We start from the raw sequence: 24,351 nt of genomic DNA, 5'->3' as shown, positions 1-24,351 counted from the left end.
CGGAACATGGAGGTTGGGCTAATTGTCCTGTAAAGTCACAGTGGGGAGACTTCCCGTCTGACAGTGGTGTTAATGAACATTACCCTTAATCAAACCATCGTCTGAATCTGGAGTTAAAAGAATAACGGACAATTGCTGCTATTTTATAAAAATCGCGTAACTTAAGCTTTTATAATCTCATTTAAAAGGAAATGTAGTTGAAAAAAAACGAAACACTGTAAAGTCCCAAATAAAAAATTTTATATTAGACACAAAAAATAGCTTTCTCTTTAAATTGGTAGATAATTATTTTTATTTCTCATAGTAAAATTGTCATTTCAGGATAAAGTTAAAAAAAAAAATATATCTCGTTGGCAAAATAAAAAAATAAAAAAAAAAAAAAAAAATACGCGGCTATGGCCGGAAGCGAACTTGAGCTCCCGATTGTGTTACTCGCTTAATTATTTTGCAAGTAGTAATTTAAACACTACACCACCATCGCCGCTTGGCAATTGGGCAATACATTATATATATATATGTTGCAGTGTTTTTAACTTACAAATTTTCTTATTGAAAAAAATTATCCCGGTCCGGTTTTGTAAAACACTTGTTTTATATAGTTATACGCTCAGTATGAATATATATATATATATATATATATATATATATATGTATAGGGTCCGGTATAGTGTAATACTACATTGGTAAATTTTTTGAGTCGAATCGTTATGTCAGGTTGAGGGGGTGGCTTCGCCTTTTTAGGTGACCTACTATTTTTGTCGTATTAGGGGTAGATCTGAATTATCATTTTGCATGTAACATATCGTAGATTAGTATGAGTCTTACACTGATTTAAATTATAACTAGAAATGTAATCAATCAGTTAAGGAATATGAAGACATCCTGCGAAAAAGCCGCCCAAGGCACTGAACATGGAGGTTGGGCTAATTGGCCAGTAAAGTCACAGTGGGGGAGACTTCCCGTCCGACAGTGGTGTTAATGAACATTACCCTTAATCAAACCATCGTCTGAATCTGGAATTAAAAGAATAAAGGACAATTGCTGCCATTTTATAAAAATCGCGTAATTTAAGCTTTTATAATCTCATTTTAAAGGAAATGTAGTTGAAAAAAAACAAAACATTGTAAAGTCTCAAATAAATACGTATGAAAAGTGATGTAATGATAAAAATTTTATATTAGACACAAAAAATAGCTTTCTCTTAAAATTGGTAGATAATTATTTTTATTTCTCATAGTAAAATTGTCATTTCAGGATAAAGTTAAAAAAAAAAAACATCTCGTTGGCAAAATAAAAAAAAAAAAAAAAAAAAAAAAAATACGCGGCTATGGCCGGAAGCAAACTTGAGCTCCCGATAGTGTTACTGGCTTTAATTAATTTGCAAGTAGTAATTTAACCACTCCTCCACCATCGCCGCTTGGCAATTGGGCAATACATTATATATATATGTTGCATTTTTTTAACTTAAAAACATTCTTATTGAAAAAAATTATCCCAGTCCTGTTTTGGTGAAACACTTGTTTTATATAGTTATACGCTCAGTATGAATATATATATCTATATCAAGGAAATGAAGTTGAAAAAAACAAAACATTGTAAAGTCCCAAATAAATACGTATGAAAATTGATGTAATGATTAAAAATGTTATATTAGACACAAAAAATAGCTTATTCTTTAAATTGGGAGATAACTAATTTTATGTCTCATAGTGAAATTGTCATTTTAGGATAAAGTTAAAAAAAAAAAACATCTCGTTGGCAAAATCAAAAAAAAAAAAAAAAAAAAAAAAAAAATACGCGGCTATGGCCGGAAGCGAACTTGGGCTCCCGATTGTGTTACTCGCTTTAATTAATTTGCAAGTAGTAATTTAACCACTACTCCACCATCGCCGCTTGGCAATTGCGCAATAAATTATATATATATGCTGCAGTTTTTTTAACTTTAAAACTTGCTTATTGAAAAAATTTATCCCGGTTCTGTTTTGGTAAAACACTTATTTTATATAGTTACACGCTCAGTATGAATATATATATATATATATATATATATATATATATATATATATATATATATTTATATATATGTATAGGGTGCGGTATAATAAAATACTATATTGGTATAGTTTTAGATTCGAATCGTGAAGTCAGGTTGAGGGGGTGGCCACGCCTCTATAGGTGACCTACTGTTATCGTCATATTAGGGGTAGATCAGAATTTTCATTTTGAATTAAACATATCGTAGATTAGTATGAGTCGTGCAATGATTTAAATTAAAACTAGAAATGTAATCAATCGTTTAAGGGGTCTGAAGACATCCTGCGAAAAAGCCGCACAAGGCACGGTACATGGAGGTTGGGCTAATTGGCCAGAAAAGTCACAGCGGGGGTGACTTTCCGTCCGACAGTGGTGTCAATGAACATTACCCTTAATCAAACCATCGTCTGAATCTGGAATTAAAAGAATAACGGACAATTCCTGCCATTTCATAAAAATGGCGTAACTTAAGCTTTTATAATCTAATTTCAAAGGAAATGTAGTTGAAAAAAACAAAACATTGTAAAGTCCCAAATAAATACGTATGAAAAGTGAAGTAATGATTAAAAATTTTATTTTAGACACAAAACATAGCTTTCTCTTTAAATTGGGAGATAATTATTTTTATTTCTCATAGTAAAATTGTCATTTTAGGTTAAAGTTAAAAAAAAAAAAAATCTCGTTGGCAAAATCAAAAAAAAAAAAAAAAAAAAAAAATACGCGGCTATGGCCGGAAGCGAACTTGAGCTCCCGATGGTGTTACTCGCTTAAATTAATTTGCAAGTAGTAATTTAACCACTACTCCACCATCGCCGCTTGGCAATTGGGCAATAAATTATATATATATGTTGCAGTTTTTTTAACTTAAAAACTTTCTTACTGAAAAAAATTATCCCGGTCCTGTTTAGGTAAAACACTTGTTTTATATAGTTATACGCTCAGTATGAATATATATATATGTATAGCGTCCGGTATAGTGGAATACTATATAGGTATAGTTTTTGATTCGAATCGTGAAGTTAGGTTGTGGGGGTGGCCACGCCTCTTTAGGTGACCTACTGTTATCGTCATATTAGGGGTAGATCTGAATTTTCATTTTGAAATTAACATATCGTAGATTATAATGAGTCTTGCACTGATTTAAATCAAAACTTTTTTTAGTTTATTTTTTTAATTTTTATTAATTAAATTTTGTTGGGGTGACAAATAAAATTTTAATCTTTATTTTTTTTTTTACTTTTTTTTGTGTGTATTTGATCCTTTATTTTGATTTAAAGATTAAGATACCTTAGGGATAACAGCGTTATAAATCGGGAGAGTTCTTATTGATAGATTTGTTTGCGACCTCGATGTTGGATTAAAAGTTTCTGTGGGGTAGGTTTTACAGTTTTGGGTCTGTTCGACCTTTAAAATTTTACATGATCTGAGTTCAAGCCGGCGTGAGCCAGGTTGGTTTTTATCTTCTTTAAATTTATTCTAATTGGTACGAAAGGATTTTTGGTAATATAATAATTTATTTACTAATTTGGCAGATTTAAGTGCTTTAAATTTAGAATTTAATAATGTATTTTTTCAGTTAGTAAATGTTTATTCTTAGTTCTTTTTTTTATTTTTTTGGGTGTTGCTTTTTTTACTTTATTTGAACGTAGGATTTTGGGTTACATTCAATTCCGTAAGGGTCCTAATAGGGTTGGTTTATTTGGTTTTTTTACAGCCTTTTAGAGATGCTTTAAAGTTATTTAGAAGGGAATTTTATTTTCTTGTTTTTGGAAATTATTTGATTTATTTTTTTGTACCTATTCTGGGTCTTTCTGTTTCTTTAATTTTTTGGTTAATATTTCCTTTTAGTTTTAATTTTGTTCGATTTTCTTGTTGTCTTTGGTTTATTTTTTTTTCTTTTCCTTTATTTATGATTTTTCTTTCTTGTATTTTAGCTGAAACTAATCGTTCTCCATTTGATTTTTCTGAGGGTGAGTCAGAGTTGGTTTCTGGATTTAATGTTGAATATAGATCATTTAGATTCTCTTTATTTTTTTTATCTGAATATAGAAATATAATATTTATGAGATTTTTACTTGTTTAGTTTTATTATGGGGTGATTGTATAAATTTTTTTTTTTATTAGGGTTGTTTTTCTTATTTATTTTTTTGTATCGGTTCGTGATTCTTTTCCTCGTTATCGTTATGATAAATTAATATATATATGTTGAAAGAGCTATTTGCCTATTACTTTAAATTATATTTTGGTTTTTATTTTTTTTAGGATTTTTTTGTTTTTCATTATTTTAAGGTGAAAAAAAGTTAATAGTATTTTATACTTTCCTATAATTTCAAGTTATATTGCTTTGAGCTTATTAACTTGTAACTTATAACTTATCTCATATCTTTGTAGACATGGGATGGATGATAAAAAATGAAAAGTAAATTGTGGTTAGGATTTGTCCTGTGATAATATATGGTTCTTCTACTGGTCGTGCTCCAATTCATGTGAGTAAAATAAATGTATTTACTATAGTTCAAAATATTATTTTATTTATTGGGTAGAATGATCTTGTTTGGAATTTTATTTTTATTGAAAATGGTATTGATATAATAATTATAATTGATATTATCAGTGCTACTACTCCTCCTAATCTTCTAGGGATAGATCGTAGAATTGCATATGCGAATAAAAAGTATCATTCTGGTTGAATGTGTGGAGGTGTTCTTAGTGGGTTTGCTGGTGTAAAATTTTCTGGATCTATTGTTAGGAATGGATTTAAATTAATTATTATTGTAAAAATTATTATTGTTATTGCTATTCCTAAGATATCCTTTGTTGTAAAGTATGGGTGAAATGGAATTTTGTCAATATTGTTTTTTATACCTAGTGGGTTGGATGATCCGGATTCATGTAAGAATATTAAGTGTCACATTACTGTTATTGATAAGATGAATGGTAAAATAAAGTGGAATGTGAAGAATCGATTAAGTGTAGGATTGTCTACAGCGAAGCCTCCTCATACCCATTGTACTACTATTTCTCCTATGTAAGGAATTGCTGAAATTAAGTTAGTAATTACTGTTGCTCCTCAGAAGGATATTTGACCTCATGGTAGTACATATCCTATGAATGCGGTTGCCATTAATGTTAAAAAGAATTAATGATCCTGATATTCATGTTTTTTTAATTTAAATGATCCATAATATATTCCTCGTCCTGTGTGTATAAAAATTAGAATGAAGAATAATGATGCACCATTTGCGTGAATATTTCGAATCATTCATCCGTAATTTACCTCTCGGGTAATGTGTACAATTCTTTTAAAACTTTATCAATTCTTGGTGAGTAATGTATTGCTAGGAATAATCCTGAAATAATTTGAATTATTAAGCATATTCCTAAAAGTGATCCAAAGTTTCATCATAATGAAATATTTGATGGTCTTGGTAAATCAATTAAGAATGAATTAATTGGTCTTGATTTACGTATTGATTTAAACATAAGTTATTTTAAGAGGTCCTTCAAATGTTCTTACGATGTTGTTTACTGAAATTATTGTAATAATTAAGATAAATATTATTGTAATTGTAATGTTTATTTTATATATTCTAAAAAATTTTCTTGTTGATTTTTCTTCAGTTAATTCGGTTGTCATTTCCTTTATTTCATTAAGTTTAGTAATTATTTCTGTTGTTGGGTCTAAAATTTCTTACTATAATGGAAATTAATGTAACTAATATTCAGATTAAAAAAATTTTTGTTCTTGGTTTGAATTTTTCATTTGATGCAATTCTTGATATATATATATGAATATAATTTTTAGTCCTCCCACTGTTGTTAAGAATATAATGTAAAGATATCATGATGATTTAATTATAATTGAATTATTTCTGCACATTAGGGCTGTTTGAAAAATTATTATTGATCCTAGTGATATAGGGTGTTTAAGTATTGGAGATATAATATTTGATAAAATTAAATATTTTGTGAAAATTCAGTAAGTATTTTAATATAAAATATTAGTTTTGGATACTAAAGATGATTTTTTCTTTACTGATTTTGTTTAGATAAATTTTTTTAAATTATGATTTACAAGATCATTGTTTTTTTTAAACTATCCTAAACTTTACTTATGATAATTATTATTTTTTTGGTTATTTTTTTAGATTAATTATTTTTTTATTTGTTCGTAGGCATTTTCTTTTATGTCTTTTGGGGCTTGAATATTTATTACTTTATTCTTTTTTTTTATTTTTGGGTTTATAGGTTATTTTGATTTTGATTATTATTTTAATATGGTGTTTTAGGACTTTCTTTATTGGTTTTTTTAATTCGTAATTCTAGAAGAGATTATTTAGATAGAAAAAAAATAAATTTTAACATAAGGTCAATCTATCTAGGTTTTCTTTAATCCTTTTTTGTGTCTTAAATAATTGATTTGTGTATTTAGTGGGTTTGTTTGATTTTTTTGTTTCTATTTCTTATTTTTTTATAATTGATAGGGTTTCATATATTTTTTGTTGTTTAAGTGTTTGAATTTTTATTGTTGTTTTGTTATCTGTTTATTTACTTTATTATTTTGATTTGTTGTCTAAGATTTATATTTTTTGTTTTCATTTTTTATTATTTTTTTTATTTTTGGATTTTATTGTTATTGATTTTTTTTATTTTTATTTTTTCTTTGAGTGTAGACTGATTCCTTTATTTTTGTTGATTTTTGGGTGAGGATATCAGCCTGAACGTTTAAGCGCAGGATTTTTTTAAATTTTTTATACTCTTTTTGGTTCTTTCCCCTTTTTATTTAGAATTTTTTATTTAAATAGTTTTTATGGTTATTTTAATTATTTATTTTTTGATTTTTTACTGAATAATTATTTGATGTTTATTATTTTATTTTATTTTTTGATTAAGTTTCCTTTATTTGGGTTTCATTTATGGTTGCCTAGGGCTCATGTTGAGGCGCCTACTTCAGGTTTTATAATTTTAGCTGGTGTAATATTAAAGTTGGGGGGTTATGGATTTATTCGTTGTTTAGGTTATATTTATTATTTTTTATTTAATTATGGTTATTTTTTTGTTAGTATTTGTTTAGTTGGCTGTTTTTTTGTAAGAATATTTTGTATAATTCAAAGAGATTTAAAGGTGCTTGTTGCCTATTCTTCTGTTTGTCACATAAGTTTGGTTATTTGTGGATTATTTACTATATCCGGTCTTGGATTTATTGGTTCATTATCTTTTATAGTTGCTCATGCCTTTGTTTCATCTGGTCTTTTTTTTTTTAATTGGTATTAAATTATTTAAATAACCAATATTTAAATTGGTGATCGGTTAGGAAGCCGAAGATTTTTTATTGTTAGGGGGTTACTTAACTATTTACCTTCACTTAGTTTCTTTTGATTTTTGTTTTGTGTTATAAATATATCTTGTCCTCCCAGATTGAATTTATTTTCTGAAATTTGTTTATTTCTATTTTAAGATGAAGATTTTTTTCAGTTATTTTTTTGATGTTTATTTTTTTTTTCTGCTTGTTATAGAGTGATAATTTTTTCTTTAACTCAGCATGGTTTATATTCTGGTGATTTAATTTTAATTAATTCTTGTTGTGTTCGTGAATTTTATGTTCTTCTTCTTCATTGTTTTCCTATTTTTTATATAATGTTTGACTTATTTTTTTTTTTATTTTGCTTATTTATTTTAATTTAAAATTTTGATTTGTGATGTCAAAGATCTTTTTGAGGATAGGCTATGTTTTTCTGCTACAATCTTTTTTTTTTGGGGGGGGGGGGTATTTATTTGTTTGAGTATGATCTTGTTTTTTTTTTTGAGTGATTATTTTTTTTTTAATTCTTTTTCTATAAGTTTGATTTTTTTTTGATTGAATTTCTTGTTTTTTTATGTCTTTTGTATTTTTAATTAGAGGTTGTGTTTTATTTTATAGTTTAGGTTATATAAGGGGTGATTTAAATTTAGTTCGTTTTTATTATTTGGTTTTTTTATTTATTTTAAGTATGGTTTTTTTTATTTTAATACCTGATTTTATTTGTTTATTGTTGGGTTGAGATGGTTTGGGGCTGGTATCTTATTGTTTAGTTATTTATTATCAAAATAGAGTTTCTTTGTATTCTGGTCTTATTACTTTATTAATGAATCGTATTGGAGATGTATTTTTGATTTTGTGTTTGGGTTTATTTATAAATTTTGGTTCTTTTCATTATATTTTTTATAATAATTTTTTTAATAATGATTTTATTATTTTGGTTTATTTAGTTTTATTTGCTTCTTTTACTAAAAGTGCTCAGTTTCCATTTTGTGTTTGGTTGCCTTCAGCTATAGCAGCTCCTACTCCTGTCTCTTCTTTGGTTCATTCTTCTACTTTAGTAACTTCTGGTGTTTATTTAATTATTCGGTTTAATTATTTTATTTTATTTTGTGATACTTATTTTTTAATAATTATTTCTTTGGTTACAATAGTTTTATCTGGATTTGCTGCTTGTTTAGAAAATGATTTAAAAAAGATTATTGCCTTTTCTACTCTTAGACAATTAGGATTTATATTTTTTACTCTTTCTTTAGGTTCTTTGACTCTTTGTTTTATTCATTTGTTGATTCATGCCTTATTTAAGTCGTTACTTTTTTTGTGTTCTGGAATTTTTATTCATTGTTTTTTAGGTAGTCAAGATATTCGATTTATAGGTGGGTTGGTAAAGCAATGTCCCTATGTGAGTTCAGCATTTTTTGTTTCTTTAATTTGTTTATGTGGGTTTCCCTTTTTTTCTGGATTTTACTCTAAGGATTTTATTTTAGAGTTTTTTTTTTATTTGATTATAGAATTTTTTTTTTTTTTTTTGTTGGTGTTACTTTTATTTACAGTTTACGTTTAATTTATTATTTATTTTCTTCCAATTCTTTTTTTTCCTTATATTAATTTTTGTTACAGTTTTTTTATAAATATTTCTCTTCTTTTTTTATATTTTTCTTGTTTATTTGTTGGCTCTTTTATGTTTTGGTTATTTGAGGATGATTTTTTTTGTTTTGTCTTTTGATTTTAAGTTGATTCCTTTGTTTTTGTTTTTTTTTTGTTTTTTGATGTTTTGAGTTTTTTATATTTTTATTTTGGTTAATTTATTTTTATTTTTTCAGTTCTATGTGATTTTTAAGATTTTATTCTTCAGGGTTTTTTTAAATCGGTTTTTTAGTTTTTGTTATTTTAGTTATAGATTAGTTGATTCGGGTTGATTAGAATATTTTGTTTCGGGTGGTTTAGTTGGATTTTTGCAATGGTTAGGTTTTTTTTTTTGATAGCTTTACTTTAAATATTCTTAAGTTTTATTTTTTATTTTTTATTTTTTTTTTTTGTTCGGATAGCTTAATTAATAGCCTAACATTGAAATTGTTATTATGAATTTTTTCTCTGGACATTTATAAAATTTATTTATTTATACATTGAAAGTGTATTGTTTTTTTAAACTATATAAATAAGAATAAAGTGATTTCACTTGAAAGGTAGTTAGCGGCTCCTTTACTTTTTATTCTTTTAACTGGATATAATCAATTTTTTCATTAACAGTGAATAGCTTCTATTTAGCTTCAGTTAAATTGAGTATGAGGATTATCCTTAAAATTAAGTCGAAATTAATTGTAATTTTACTTCTTTACTCTATTTAAGAGAAATTGATTATTCAATAATTTTTATTTGCAAAGTAAATGTTATATTTAACTATTCTCCTTAATTTCTTCATTCTAGTATTCCTATTTTTCATTCATGTATAAGTCCTATAATTAGAATTAAGATTGTAACTGTTGATGAAATTAGTCATTCTTCTATAATTATTATTTTTGTTGAGAATATTGGTATGATTATTGAAATTTCAATGTCGAAGATTAAGAAGATTGTTGCAATTAGAAAGAAGTGAGTAGAAAACGATTTTCGTGTTGATGATATTTTTGAAAATCCACATTCGAATGGTGAGTTTTTTCTCGTCTTATTTATTTTTTTTTTAGAGATTAATATTGTGAATATTATTATTATAATAATGATTGATCTTAGTGAAATTATTGTTATTGTAATTTTGATTATCTTTTTAATTTTATTTAATCTATTAGTTGGAGGCTAATTATACTTTTTGTACTAAAAAGATTATTATTATTTTCCTCATCAGTAAATTGAAAGATATAGGAATAATCAAATTACGTCTACAAAATGTCAGTATCAGATTGCTGCTTCTAAACCTAGGTGATGTCTGGCTGAAAAATGTATCTTTATGCATCGTACCATTGAGATTATAATGAAGGTTGTTCCCACAATTACATGAATACCGTGGAATCCTGTAGTTAGAAAGAATGATGATCCATAAATTGAGTCTGCTATTGTGAAGGTGGATTGTTGATATTCTCATTTTTGTAGAAATGTAAAGTATTATCCTAAAATGATGGTTAGTATTAATGATTTGTTTGATATTGATAGTTTATTTAATAGGATTCTATGATGTGCTCATGTTACTGTAATTCCTGATGAGATTAAAATAATTGTGTTTAATAGGGGAACTTCTAATGGGTTAAATGGTTTAATAGATTTTGGTGTTAGATTTATTCCGATTTCAATTGATGGTGCTAGTCTTGAGTGAAAGAATATTCAGAAAAATGATGCAAAGAATATTATTTCTGAGACAATGAATATAATTATTCCTATTTTTATTAGTGATTTTACTTTATTTGTATGATTTTTTTGAAATGTTGCTTCTCGTGTGATGTCTCGTCATCATAATATTATTGACATTGTTGATAAGATTAATCCTAATATTATTAAGTTATATTCTTTTGTTTGAGTTCATTTTACAGTTCCTGTTAATATTGTTATTACGTTTATAGATAACATAATTGGCCACGGTCTTTTTGTTACTATGTGAAATGGATGATTTTTTTTCATAAGGTACTTCTCTAGAATAAAGAGTTACAAGTGTGGCAAATACGTATGCTTGAATTATTGAAATTGCTGTTTCAAATGCTGTTATGGTTATTTGAATTGGTATAATGAATACTAAGATTTTAATGGATGATGTGTTTCCTAATAGGGTTATTAGTAGGTGACCTGCAATTATATTAGCCGTTAGTCGAACTGCTAGTGAGATTGGTCGAATAAGATTTCCTGTGGTTTCGATTAGAATTATTATTGGTGAAATGGCTGAGGGTGTTCCTTTTGGTAGTATGTGCTTGAATATATCATTTGTGAAGTTTTTTCATCTGTATGTTGTAATTATGATTCATCTTGGTAATGCAATTGATATTGATACTACTAAATGACTTGTGGATGTGAATACATAAGGGATTAATCCTACTATATTTCTGATTATGATAAATATAAAGATTGATATTACTATGATTAAAATTTATTTTTGGTGAGTTATTAATTTAAATTCATTTATTAGTTTTTTTTAAATTATTTTTATTATTATATTTATTCGAGATTTTTTGGTTCAGTATCATTTTGGTAGAATTATTGTTGTTATTATTATAATTATTCAATTTCTTTGTAAAAGTTTAGTTATTGGATCAAATGTTGAGAATAGTCTAGTTATCATTTTCAGCTAATATTAAATTTTATTTATTTTTTTTTATTTGTGTTTAGGTTAGTTATAAAGAATAATTTTGTTATGTTTATTATGATTGTGGCTGTTGTTATTATTAATATGATGTTTCATATAATAGGAGATATTTGTGGAATCAAGATGCACATAAAATGTATTTTTTATTTGACAGTTAAATGTTTTTTTTAAACTAGCTTCTTTCATTAAGAGTATTCGATGTTTACTATATTTTGGTTTAAGAGACCATTACTTTCTTTCAGTCACTTAATGTTTATTAATTTTATGTTTTTATTCATTTAATGAATGATTTTATATTAATTCTTTCTATAGTGATTGGTATAAATCTGTGATTTATTCCACAGATTTCTGAGCATTGTCCAAAAAATACTCCTGGGTTTTTAGTTATTAGGCTGATTTGGTTAAGTCGTCCTGGGATTGCGTCTATTTTTACTCCTATTGATGGAATTGTTCAAGAGTGGATTACGTCAGATGATGATACAATTATTCGAATTTGTGTTGAGAATGGGATAATTATTCGGTTGTCTACTTCAATTAGTCGAAATGATGATAAGTCATTTTGTGGTTTTATATATGATTCAAATTCTATTTTTTTAGAGTCTGAATATTCATAAGATCAGTATCATTGATGTCCAATTGTTTTAATAGTAATTGATGGTTTAATTACTTCTTCTATTAGGTATAAGGTTTTAATTGATGGAATAGCAATAAAAATTAAAATAATTGCTGGTATTGTTCAGATTGTTTCTATTATTTGATTTTCTGTTAATATATTATTTGATAATTTATTTTTTGTTATTGTTGCTATTATAATTGTTACTGTTACTGTAATAGATAATAGAATTATTATAGTGTGATCATGGAAATTTAATAGTTGTTCTATAATTGGTCTGGCTCTATTTATTATGTTAAATTTTATTCATGATGATATTTCTAAGGAAATTTTTTTAATTTATTAATGAATTTTAAGTTCATGGCAATTTTCTGCCACTCTTAGAATGGCTTAGATACTAGTGGTAGTTCATTAAAAGAGTGTTCAGGGGGTGGTGTAATTGAAAATCATTCAATTGAGGATGATTTATTGTTTTTAAAGATTGTAATTCGTTTAAATGCTTCTCATATGATGAATATGAATATTATAATTCTGATTATTGAAATTAATGATCCCCCATTGATGAAATTGTGTTTCATGTCATGTAATTGTCTGGGTAATCTGAATATCGTCGTGGTATTCCCGCTAGGCCTAAAAAGTGTTGTGGGAAGAATGTTAGGTTTACTCCTAAATATATGGTTGAAAATTGAATTTTTAATCATTTTTTATTTATTCTTTTACCTGTTATTAGTGGAAATCAGTGAATGATTCTTGCTGTAATGGCGAATACTGCTCCTATTGATAATACGTAATGAAAATGGACTACAACATAGTATGTATCGTGTAAAATTACATCAATTGAAGAGTTGGCTAGAATTACTCCTGTTAATCCTCCAATAGTGAATAGGAATACGAATCCTATAGATCAAATTATTTGGGGTGATTTTTTTTTTGTTATTCCTTGTATAGTGGCCATTCATCTAAAGATTTTAATTCCTGTTGGTACTGCAATAATTATAGTTGCAGAGGTAAAGTATGCTCTTGTGTCAATATCTATACCTACAGTAAATATGTGGTGTGCTCATACAATAAATCCTAAAATACCAATTGCTAATATTGCATAAATTATTCCTAGATGACCAAATGTTATTATTTTTCCTCTTTCGTTTGTAATAATATGGGAGATTAATGCGAATCCTGGTAGAATTAAAATATATACTTCTGGATGTCCAAAGAATCAGAATAAGTGTTGATACAAAATTGGGTCTCCCCCTCCTGTGGGGTCAAAAAATGAAGTATTAAAGTTTCGATCTGTTAATAGTATTGTGATTGCTCCAGCTAATACTGGTAATGATACTAGTAGTAAAACTGCTGTAATTAGGACTGATCAACAGAAAAGGGGTATTTTTTCTATAGTTATTCCTTTTGGTCGTATATTTATTGTTGTTGAAATAAAATTAATTGCTCCTATGATTGATCTTAATCCTGCAATGTGAAGAGAAAAAATAGTTAGGTCTACTGAAGGTCCTGAATGTGCAATTTGGGCTGAGAGAGGAGGGTAAACAGTTCATCCTGTTCCTGATCCTGACCCTACAATTGATCTTGCAATTAAAAGTGAGATTGATGGTGGTAGTAATCAAAATCTTATGTTATTTATTCGTGGGAATGCCATGTCTGGTGCACACATTATTATAGGAACTAGTCAGTTTCCAAATCCTCCAATTATAATTGGTATAACCATAAAGAAAATTATAATGAATGCATGTGATGTTACGATGGTATTATAGATTTAGTCATTTTTAATTATTGATCCTGGTTGTATTAGTTCTAATCGGATAATTATTCTTCTTATTGTTCCAACTAGTCTAGCTCAGAGCCCAAAAATAAAATAAAGAGTTCTGATATCTTTATGATTTGTTGAAAATATTCATTTATTCATTAAGAATGGGATGGCTGATTTAGGTGATGGACATGTTTTTGTTAAATTTGTTTGAGTATTGATTTGGTTTAAAAAATTGATATTTTTTTTTAACGTGTTTATTATAGTTAAGTTGATTATGGTGTATATAATTAATAGAAGAATAAATTGTTGTTTTGAAATTATTAATGAAAAGATTATTACTGGTGAATTTGAGATTGATGAGTATGCTATTAATTTTTTTAGTGATGTTTGTTTTATTCCTGAGATTGGTGCCATAATTATTGATATAATTATTAGTTTAATTCTGGTTATTTGGGTTGCAATAATTGTGGGAATGATTTTTTGTATAGTTATCATTATTATACATATTTCTCATCTTATTATTTGCATAATTCTTGGTACTCATAGGTGAAATGGGATTATACCTATTTTTATTAAAATTCTCATTATTATTAAAATTCTTTCATTAATGGGGCAGTTAATGATAGCATTAATAATTATTGAGGTTATTATAATTGATCAGAATATTCTTTGAATAATTAAATATTTTATAGATTGTTCATTTATTTTATTTATTTTTTTTAAAAGGGGTAGAAAAGAAATTAAATTAATTTCTATAGATATTCATGAGAATATTATTCTGTTGGAGGATATTGTTATGATAATTCTTACGGTTATTGTTGTGATAAATATTGTTTTTGATAAATTTATTTTAATTAAAAAGAGAATTTATTCATCGATGGGGTATGAACCCATAGCTTAACTTAGCTTTTTTTATTGTAAAAGGATGTGTGATGCATTAAGAATTTTGATTTCTTCAGTTTCAGTTTAATTCTGGATTTTACAATTTAGCATGAGTGAGGTTTCACTTAATTTACTTCATCAAAGTAATCCTTTAATCAGGCATCTTGCTTGAGTATAAAAATCCATTGTTTTTTTTCCTTTTTTTTTATATATCATTTTTTTATACGGTACATTATTTGTTTTTTTTTATTTTTTTTTGCAATTTTTTTGCAATTTTTGAGTTTAATTTTTCAACAAAAATTTTTTCGTTATAATAAGATATTTATATTATATCATTCAATTGATTAATTATTATGTTACAAAAAAGAAAAAAGATAGTTATATTATAATATATATATATATATTTTTGTTTTTTTTTTTGAGGTTTTTAGGGGCATCGACTACTTTGGTCATTAGCCCCATCCCACTTCAAAAAAAAATAAAAAAAAGGTTCAAATTTTCACATTTTCATGTGTCAAAAAAAAAAATGATCAAAATTTTGCTTTTCCTTATAATTTCTGATCCAATTATACTACTTTCTAGGCTTTCCTTTCGGCCAACCTTTTTTACACCGCTTTTCCATTCTGCGAACGGCCTCAACTTCCGACGACAGAGTGTCTGAGGCTTCGGACATGGCATCGTCTTCTCTTTCTGACGCCAATGACGTTCGCCGGCCTACATCAGGTGATGAAAGCTTCAATGGTGCTGTGAGCATCGTTGCAATTGAGTCTAAACTTGCAACCGATGCACTTTCGGCGGCTGATGAACTCGATTCAATGTCTAAGGCTGTGCTTGGGCCGGCTGATACAGATGCTCTCGCCACAGTTGTTCTCTGAGCTTTTGGGGCCTCTGTAGGTACGGTTTTAATATCGTCTGTGTCTGGTGCTTTTTCGATAGTTACTTGCACCTCCATTTTGGTTGACGCAGATTTTTCCTGTACTCTTGTCACAGTATCCTTAGCTATATGACTCGTCGTCGGGGTGATCTTTAGATCTTTGTCGAATAAATCAAGATTTTTCTTCATTACGTCTATTGCTGGAGTTATAATCGAGGATTTTGCCGGTTTTTTAAACTGCGCTGGTACGGGTCTTCTGTCGGCGACGTCAGTCCGGGATTGAGCCTTCTCATGTTTACTTTGTTGTATCTGATGAGTCGACTCGATCTTGGAATCAATGATTCTTTCTATCATTGTCGCGAGACTTGGCGCCATCGTATTAAGCAACTGCTCCACGTTGATTTTAGGTGTGGGGGGAGCAGCAGCTGCTTCTGCGTATGAAGTCGATGGTCTAGGTGTACGTAGGTTTACAATCTTCTTCGCTTCAGGGTAACTGACTTTTTGAAGCGTTTTAACCTCCTGAATGGCTGTTTCTGATTTGTATACTGGGCAGTTCCTGGATCGACAGTTATGGTGCCCTTTACAATTAATGCAGACTGGAGGGTCTTTACATGGATCACCCTCATGTATCTTCATTCCGCATATACAAATTTCCTGCGCTTCACACCTAGCGGCAGTGTGTCCGAAACGTTGACATCTAAAACATCTCATCGGCTGCGGAATAAATGCCCGTACATCAAGCCGATGGATGCCAGCTCGTACCTTTTCAGGAAGACTTGGCCTATTGAATGTCAAAACATGAGAGGCCGAAGGAAGAATCTCACCATTTCGTCTCATAGAAAGTCTGCGACAATGTGTCACTCCCTGACTAGACATTTCCTGCACTATTTCTTCTTCTGCCGTGATCTTCTTAACTTACAGTTAAGAAGATCACGGCAAACAACAACTCCTCTAGATGAATTAAGTGTACTATGCGGTTGGACAGTAACCGCAAATTCACCGATCTTCTTCAACGCCTGGACTTTCTGGCTTTGCATGTCGTTTATAGTTTCGACATGTAATCCGTTAAACGTCTTACGGATTTCCTTGACAGGACCACCAGCACAATTTGTAATCTCTCTAGCAATTAAGAATGGACTTACCTTTTGGAAGTTACCATTCTCTTTTGTAATGACCAAAAATCTTGGTTTGGGAAAATTATTTCCAAACAAAGCTTTTCTTAAATCTTTACTGATTTTATCAGCATCTTTTCTTAACTTATCACTCTCCTTACTTTTTTTCCGCTTCGCTTGTGGCGAATCGGCGGTTTCTAAACGAGGGTGTTTACGTGCACCCTCTGCCACGTTTGAATGTTCAATGTTCATGAACAGTGGATCCCTTCTGTAGCAAGGCTAGCCGCCGGGGTACACCCCCACTCCAGGGCTACTAACCTTGGAGGTCCTATCCGGTACTCCGGTGGAACCGGCATATGTCCTGGCAGAGAGCGGATGCGCAGTCTCTGCACTGACTCCAGGCTCCTACTCACCGAAGCTTTCAGAGCTCCCATGCACCGACATACATGGGCACCATTGCTACATGCTTGCCATCGCAGGGGGCATGTGGACAACGGAAGGGTCTCCGTTACACCTGCAATAACATTGACCCTGGCCGCCACATCGCCAGCTCTAAGAATGGTATGAATCCATTTCCAAAATCGTTTGTTATTTCATTTCCTGCAGGTAGCCAAAAATCCAGTCCGTTTAGTGACCTGAAGTTGGAACCAGGTCAAACTTAGCAGAGCATAACCGAGGAATTTACTCGGAACCCCGTTAGCCAGCTATATGTGATGTACAAAGGTACAGCTGTTGCCGCCCTGGACGTGGAACATAGATGTTGTGTTCCGGACGTGGGGATTATCTACCTCAGGGCAATATATATATATTATATATAGTAATATATTTATTTAAATATATCTATTTCTCCCTTTATTATTTAATCTTATTAAGTATAATATCTTAATTCATAAGTGTTATATAAATTAAAAAAATTATTATATAATAGATAACCTCTTATATTTAAATAAAGATTTTAATATAATATAGATTTTTATTTTAATGTAAAATAGTTTTTGTAAAGATAATCATCTGAAATAAATTATTTAATTAAATGCATCAATAAGATATTTAATAAAAATCATTTTTAATTTTAATTAAATACTTATTTTATAAGAATTTAATTAAAATCAACTTTTAATTAAATTAAATAGGATTTTATTAAAAATAATTTTATTCATTTAAATAAATTTTAAAGTTTAAAAAACCTAAGGAATATAATTATATTATAATAAGTGTATTTAAAAATATATAATTATTAAAAAAAAAAAAACCTCATGGTTTAATTCTTATCTTAAGGTTTAGTTTGGTAAAATAATTACATATGTTTTATTTAAGTATTTATTTTGGTTCTTTAAAAACAAATTTATTATTATACTATTGTTATTTATGATGTTAAGATTATTGTTGTTTAAGTTTACTTTTATATATTTTGAACCATTGTTTTTTTTTTTATAGAAAATTATGATAATGTTAGGGGTAGCTTTATCTTATATTTGTGTGGCTTTTAGATATCAACTTTTAAGTTTACTTATATTTATTTTAACTACTGTTTTTTTATTTAAATTAGATAATGTTAGGGGTAGCTTTATTTAATATTTCGTTTTCTTAAATTATTAGCTTTTGATTTTATTGACTGGTTAAGCTATAATTTATTTAACTTCAGTTAGGGGTAGCTTGAAGTTGTATTTGCACAAGGGAGGAGATCCTTTTCTTAATGTAATTTGTTTAATTTGTTGTTTAGAATTTTGTAGTTAAGGTCCCCTTTAAATATAGTTTTAAAAAAATTTGATTTTTGTTTTAAAATTTGGCTTTAAATTTATAACGCATGTAAATTTTTGTTAGGTTAAATATCCTTAATGGTTAATTTTTATTTTCAGTGTTAAGATTTTTTAATTTAATTTTTTAATTTAAGTTATATTTTTTAGAACCAAAAAATGTTGTGTCAGCATTTGCGGTTATTCCTCAGGTTCAAGTTATTTTTTTAGAATTTAGTCTTATTTGGTTTTAATATTTTGTATTTAGGTGAAATTTATACAATAAATTTTTTTTTTCTATGTAAATTTGAATTTAAACCAGGATTAGATACCCTGTTATTCTTAATTAGTAATTTTTTTCTAAGGTAGTATATTTTTTATAATTGAAATTTAATAGATCTGGCGGTTTTTAAATCTTTTTAGAGGAACCTGTAATTTAAATGATATTCCACGTTTTTTTGTACCTTTTTTTTCTTGTATATCTCTGTCGTTGAGTGTAATGAAAATTTATTTTCTTTTTCTTTTTAAAGATTTATGTTAGGTCAAGATGCAGTTATAAGAAGGTTATTATGGGTTACATTAATTTTTGTTTTTTGATTTTTTAATTTGATTAAATCTGAATTTGAATTTAATAGTAATTTTTTTTAATAATTTTTTTGAATTTTGCTCTTAATTATGTACATAACGCCCGTCACTCTCATAAATTGAGATAAGTCGTAACAAAGTAGATGTACTGGAAAGTGTATCTAGAATCGCACTTCGGTTTATTCTTATTTACAATAAGATTTGTTACTGTTCAATTCAGTTGAGTCTTTTTTTTGTGTCTTTCTTTTTTTTTATTTGATTTTCTTTAATTTAGTTAATTGTACAGTATTGGATAAATAAATTTTATTTTAGAATAATAATTTTTTTTAGTACCTTTTGTATCAGGGTTAATTAATTTTTTTAATTAATTTTTTTTTTCCCGAATAGTGAAGATCTATCTTAATATGTATTTTATTGTGGAATAATTATTTATAAGTTTGGGATTGTTTCGATATGAAATTCATTTCTTTTTATATCTGGTTATCTGGTAGATTGATTTAATCGAGAATTTCTTTTTGTTAATTTTATTTTTTTATTCATTTTGAAATTTTATATTAAGGTGGATAAGCTCTTTTTTTATATATAATTTTTTTTTTCTTTTTCTTGTTGGATTAGAATCTTTCATCATTTAAAGTTCGTTGTAGATTAAATTAGGTTTTTTTTTATATTTATTTTTTTACTGGATTTTAATTAATTTTTTTATTTTTAATTATGATTAAATTAGTAGGTTTAAAAATTTTATTTATGAATTAGGCAAGAAATAATTTCGCCTGTTTATCAAAAACATGTCCTTTTGCAATTTATTTAAGGTTTGGCCTGCTCAATGATTTAAATAGCCGCAGTATTTTAACTGTGCTAAGGTAGCATAATAACTAGTCTTTTAATTGAGGTCTGGAAGAATGGTTTGACGAAAATTATACTTTATTTTTGAAATTTAATTTGAATTTTATTTTTAAGTTAAAAAGCTTAAATTTAGGAGAGGGACGATAAGACCCTATAAGATCTTTATTTTATTTAAAAATTTTTTTTTTTAGTTTATTTTTTTAATTTTTATTAATTAAATTTTGTTGGGGTGACAAATAAAATTTTAATCTTTATTTTTTTTTTTACATTTTTTTATGTGTATTTGATCCTTTATTTTGATTAAAAGATGTTGGATTAAAAGTTTCTGTGGGGTAGGTTTTACAGTTTTGGGTCTGTTCGACCTTTAAAATTTTACATGATCTGAGTTCAAGCCGGCGTGAGCCAGGTTGGTTTTTATCTTCTTTAAATTTATTCTAATTGGTACGAAAGGATTTTTGGTAATATAATAATTTATTTACTAATTTGGCAGATTTAAGTGCTTTAAATTTAGAATTTAATAATGTATTTTTTCAGTTAGTAAATGTTTATTCTTAGTTCTTTTTTTTATTTTTTTGGGTGTTGCTTTTTTTACTTTATTTGAACGTAGGATTTTGGGTTACATTCAATTCCGTAAGGGTCCTAATAGGGTTGGTTTATTTGGTTTTTTTACAGCCTTTTAGAGATGCTTTAAAGTTATTTAGAAGGGAATTTTATTTTCTTGTTTTTGGAAATTATTTGATTTATTTTTTTGTACCTATTCTGGGTCTTTCTGTTTCTTTAATTTTTTGGTTAATATTTCCTTTTAGTTTTAATTTTGTTCGATTTTCTTGTTGTCTTTTTTTTTTTTTTTTTGTTCTGGTTTGGGGGTTTATTTTATTATAATTGTTGGTTGGTCATCTAATTCTGTTTATTCTTTATTGGGTTGTATACGTAGAATTTCCCAAAGAATTTCTTATGAAGTTGTTTTTTTTTTAGTTATTTTTTGTTTTATTTTATATTGTGAGTCTTTTAATTTGAATTATTTTTGTTATTTTCAGTTGGATGTTTGGTTTATTTTTTTTTCTTTTCCTTTATTTATGATTTTTCTTTCTTGTATTTTAGCTGAAACTAATCGTTCTCCATTTGATTTTTCTGAGGGTGAGTCAGAGTTGGTTTCTGGATTTAATGTTGAATATAGATCATTTAGATTCTCTTTATTTTTTTTTATCTGAATATAGAAATATAATATTTATGAGATTTTTACTTGTTTAGTTTTATTATGGGGTGATTGTATAAATTTTTTTTTTTATTAGGGTTGTTTTTCTTATTTATTTTTTTGTATCGGTTCGTGATTCTTTTCCTCGTTATCGTTATGATAAATTAATATCTATATGTTGAAAGAGCTATTTGCCTATTACTTTAAATTATATTTTGGTTTTTATTTTTTTTAGGATTTCCATCCGGAATCCGGATCATCCATCCGGATTCATGTAAGAATATTAAGTGTCACATTACTGTTATTGATAAGATGAATGGTAAAATAAAGTGGAATGTGAAGAATCGATTAAGTGTAGGATTGTCTACAGCGAAGCCTCCTCATACCCATTGTACTACTATTTCTCCTATGTAAGGAATTGCTGAAATTAAGTTAGTAATTACTGTTGCTCCTCAGAAGGATATTTGACCTCATGGTAGTACATATCCTATGAATGCGGTTGCCATTAATGTTAAAAAGAATTAATGATCCTGATATTCATGTTTTTTTAATTTAAATGATCCATAATATATTCCTCGTCCTGTGTGTATAAAAATTAGAATGAAGAATAATGATGCACCATTTGCGTGAATATTTCGAATCATTCATCCGTAATTTACCTCTCTGGTAATGTGTACAATTCTTTTAAAACTTTATCAATTCTTGGTGAGTAATGTATTGCTAGGAATAATCCTGAAATAATTTGAATTATTAAGCATATTCCTAAAAGTGATCCAAAGTTTCATCATAATGAAATATTTGATGGTCTTGGTAAATCAATTAAGAATGAATTAATTGGTCTTGATTTACGTATTGATTTAAACATAAGTTATTTTAAGAGGTCCTTCAAATGTTCTTACGATGTTGTTTACTGAAATTATTGTAATAATTAAGATAAATATTATTGTAATTGTAATGTTTATTTTATATATTCTAAAAAATTTTCTTGTTGATTTTTCTTCAGTTAATTCGGTTGTCATTTCCTTTATTTCATTAAGTTTAGTAATTATTTCTGTTGTTGGGTCTAAAATTTCTTACTATAATGGAAATTAATGTAACTAATATTCAGATTAAAAAAATTTTTGTTCTTGGTTTGAATTTTTCATTTGATGCAATTCTTGATATATATATATGAATATAATTTTTAGTCCTCCCACTGTTGTTAAGAATATAATGTAAAGATATCATGATGATTTAATTATAATTGAATTATTTCTGCACATTAGGGCTGTTTGAAAAATTATTATTGATCCTAGTGATATAGGGTGTTTAAGTATTGGAGATATAATATTTGATAAAATTAAATATTTTGTGAAAATTCAGTAAGTATTTTAATATAAAATATTAGTTTTGGATACTAAAGATGATTTTTTCTTTACTGATTTTGTTTAGATAAATTTTTTTAAATTATGATTTACAAGATCATTGTTTTTTTTAAACTATCCTAAACTTTACTTATGATAATTATTATTTTTTTGGTTATTTTTTTAGATTAATTATTTTTTTATTTGTTCGTAGGCATTTTCTTTTATGTCTTTTGGGGCTTGAATATTTATTACTTTATTCTTTTTTTTTATTTTTGGGTTTATAGGTTATTTTGATTTTGATTATTATTTTAATATGGTGTTTTAGGACTTTCTTTATTGGTTTTTTTAATTCGTAATTCTAGAAGAGATTATTTAGATAGAAAAAAAATAAATTTTAACATAAGGTCAATCTATCTAGGTTTTCTTTAATCCTTTTTTGTGTCTTAAATAATTGATTTGTGTATTTAGTGGGTTTGTTTGATTTTTTTGTTTCTATTTCTTATTTTTTTATAATTGATAGGGTTTCATATATTTTTTGTTGTTTAAGTGTTTGAATTTTTATTGTTGTTTTGTTATCTGTTTATTTACTTTATTATTTTGATTTGTTGTCTAAGATTTATATTTTTTGTTTTCATTTTTTATTATTTTTTTTATTTTTGGATTTTATTGTTATTGATTTTTTTTATTTTTATTTTTTCTTTGAGTGTAGATTGATTCCTTTATTTTTGTTGATTTTTGGGTGAGGATATCAGCCTGAACGTTTAAGCGCAGGATTTTTTTAAATTTTTTATACTCTTTTTGGTTCTTTCCCCTTTTTATTTAGAATTTTTTATTTAAATAGTTTTTATGGTTATTTTAATTATTTATTTTTTGATTTTTTACTGAATAATTATTTGATGTTTATTATTTTATTTTATTTTTTGATTAAGTTTCCTTTATTTGGGTTTCATTTATGGTTGCCTAGGGCTCATGTTGAGGCGCCTACTTCAGGTTTTATAATTTTAGCTGGTGTAATATTAAAGTTGGGGGGTTATGGATTTATTCGTTGTTTAGGTTATATTTATTATTTTTTATTTAATTATGGTTATTTTTTTGTTAGTATTTGTTTAGTTGGCTGTTTTTTTGTAAGAATATTTTGTATAATTCAAAGAGATTTAAAGGTGCTTGTTGCCTATTCTTCTGTTTGTCACATAAGTTTGGTTATTTGTGGATTATTTACTATATCCGGTCTTGGATTTATTGGTTCATTATCTTTTATAGTTGCTCATGCCTTTGTTTCATCTGGTCTTTTTTTTTTTAATTGGTATTAAATTATTTAAATAACCAATATTTAAATTGGTGATCGGTTAGGAAGCCGAAGATTTTTTATTGTTAGGGGGTTACTTAACTATTTACCTTCACTTAGTTTCTTTTGATTTTTGTTTTGTGTTATAAATATATCTTGTCCTCCCAGATTGAATTTATTTTCTGAAATTTGTTTATTTCTATTTTAAGATGAAGATTTTTTTCAGTTATTTTTTTGATGTTTATTTTTTTTTTCTGCTTGTTATAGAGTGATAATTTTTTCTTTAACTCAGCATGGTTTATATTCTGGTGATTTAATTTTAATTAATTCTTGTTGTGTTCGTGAATTTTATGTTCTTCTTCTTCATTGTTTTCCTATTTTTTATATAATGTTTGACTTATTATTTTTTTTATTTTGCTTATTTATTTTAATTTAAAATTTTGATTTGTGATGTCAAAGATCTTTTTGAGGATAGGCTATGTTTTTCTGCTACAATCTTT

At 27.0% G+C, this 24,351-nt stretch overlaps 1 protein-coding gene, 1 long non-coding RNA gene and 3 pseudogenes across 2 annotated transcripts in view; 1 reads left to right on the top strand and 4 right to left on the bottom strand.

Annotated features, from left to right (window-relative positions):
* Positions 1 to 24,351, bottom strand: part of kl-3 (dynein heavy chain 8, axonemal kl-3) — a 744,292-nt gene that overhangs the window by 630,276 nt on the left and 89,665 nt on the right. The window lies entirely within an intron of this gene.
* On the bottom strand, positions 3,399 to 20,545 carry LOC142330604 (uncharacterized). The gene is made up of 2 exons (XR_012757818.1): positions 20,388 to 20,545; positions 3,399 to 3,497 (listed from the first exon to the last, which is right to left on the bottom strand). It is a non-coding gene; the product is annotated as an uncharacterized LOC142330604 (long non-coding RNA).
* Positions 4,412 to 5,517, bottom strand: LOC142330583 (cytochrome b-like; annotated as a pseudogene).
* LOC142330598 (cytochrome c oxidase subunit 2-like) lies at positions 11,665 to 12,531 on the bottom strand (annotated as a pseudogene).
* Positions 20,574 to 23,167, top strand: LOC142318528 (NADH-ubiquinone oxidoreductase chain 1-like; annotated as a pseudogene).

The sequence above is a fragment of the Lycorma delicatula genome, chromosome 1 (genome assembly GCF_047948215.1).
Source record: "Lycorma delicatula isolate Av1 chromosome 1, ASM4794821v1, whole genome shotgun sequence".
Lineage (NCBI taxonomy): Eukaryota > Metazoa > Arthropoda > Insecta > Hemiptera > Fulgoridae > Lycorma > Lycorma delicatula.
The sequence above is the reverse complement of the archived record's forward strand: the minus strand, read 5'-3'. Positions and strand labels throughout refer to the sequence as shown.